This window comes from Myotis yumanensis, unplaced genomic scaffold (genome assembly GCF_028538775.1).
Source record: "Myotis yumanensis isolate MYYU_CA2020_CCGP unplaced genomic scaffold, mMyoYum1.0.hap1 SCAF_11, whole genome shotgun sequence".
NCBI lineage: Eukaryota > Metazoa > Chordata > Mammalia > Chiroptera > Vespertilionidae > Myotis > Myotis yumanensis.
The window spans coordinates 47,775,742-47,777,672 of NW_027223762.1; positions in this window are offsets into that span (position 1 = coordinate 47,775,742).

A 1,931-nucleotide genomic window follows, 5' to 3' on the forward strand; every position below is an offset into this window, starting at 1 on the left:
AAAAATGAGGAGAAAAGGTATTTGTGTATGAGAGAGGAGCACTAGAAATTAAAATATTTTAAATTATTTATACATTTTAATGTAAATATATATATATATATTTGTATCATAACTTTTGTATTTACTTAATACACCCTAGTGAGAATTCAATTATATCTGTAAATTTTGATCTCAGGCAAGAGGTTAGAATTTGACAGCATTTGAGTGAACAACCAACATACAAATACAAAGCAGAATTCAATGGACAAGGATATTTGACCATTTCACAGCCTATGTGCTTTGTTAATAAAAAAGAAACAGTTAAAATATTTAGTATTCACAGGCTAGATTTAAAGAGATTAATTCCTATAAAAATAATATATTTCCCCAATCAAGATTACCAACTTTATTGATTAAAACTATGTCAGCAAGAAAATTGGCACTCCTTTTTATTTATAAAATATTAATATCTTCACCTATAAAAAGTAGAAGCCACATCCATACACAGTTCTAATCCTTTACTCTTACAATTATTGATGTTCATTTCCAGAGAGAGCTCTTGTATATGATCATATGTCACCTTAGAAAAACTTCTGTGGAAAGTTATTATCAATCTCATTCCAGAGATAAGGAAAATGACGTTCAAAGATGTGAATAACTATCTTGTGAAGTGCACCAGTGACCAGCAGAGATTAGAATGAATTCAGTTCATTCAGTGCAAGACATATTGAATAGCAACCATAAGCCAGATGAATTGAAAATTTCTGATGGTTACAGACAGGCTTAAAAGCATCCATTTATGTATTTCAGGTATTGTAGCTTCTTATTGTAGCTTCTTGTAGGGCATGATCACCTGCACCCTAAAGTGACATCAGCGACGATTGGGCTCTCAGACATCATACCCAATAGTCTCAGTCCATCCACAGTTCCCGGTGCATTTGGAGGCCACAATTTGACATTTAGAAACCACAGCCTACGGTAGAGTCCGTAACTCTCCTCTACACCCACTGTCATTTCCACCAGGCTCGTTAGGACATAATATTAGGGGTAGTTCATTCTTAACAGGGTAATCCCTGGGAAATGCACTTTTCAAAGCCACAGCCCCAGAGCTGCTTATTAAGAAGGCCTAAGCACAGTCCTATGATCTGAATCTTTAGCTAACTACACAGAGTTGGTACAGGTGTGCTATAGAACCCGTATGTTGAGAAATCCTGTCCTGAAAGCCTTTTTGATTTCATTACGTCTTTGCTTTGGAGAGAGAAGTGAAACACTTGCATTTGAAAATCAATTGGCTGCTAGAATACAAAACGGAACTAAGTTCTAATAAATAAAGAGCCTGTGTTTTAAAATAACATGTGCAAGCATATTAAATGGGATATTCTCCATTTTCTCAGTCATCCATGCCTGAAGTCCGCAGACCTGTTGGTTCTGCATTAGCTATTCTAATAATGTTGGCCCGGTAGGAGTTATTACAGCAGACAACTTTTCCTGACATATATCCTGAGACTTCACCCATTACAAAAATAAAATTAAATAGAAATATCACAACCTGATCAGCTTAATAACAATCTTCAAATAAGGCCATTTTGTCTCAAGAAGATCTCAGCTAGTTTCTCTGAGAGTTTACCTTTTTGATTTTGAGTGGACATATCCCATTAAACTTTAAAACACACACACACACACACACACACACACACACACACACCCCTAACAAATCAGACCACAAAACTGAAGCTTTGATGACCCAGTCTGCCTGTACATTTTATAACAGTGTTAGTTTTTCTAAAATTGTTGCTTATATCCTTCAGAGACATAATTTAACCTCAGTCTCTAAATTGTAGAGAATTTCCACTTATGTACATTATGAGAGAAATGATTTACCAGGAAGCTTTCAGTGTAAATTGTATGAGTCAGAACAGAAATCTCAATACTTTTTTCATGTGTGCTGGTGA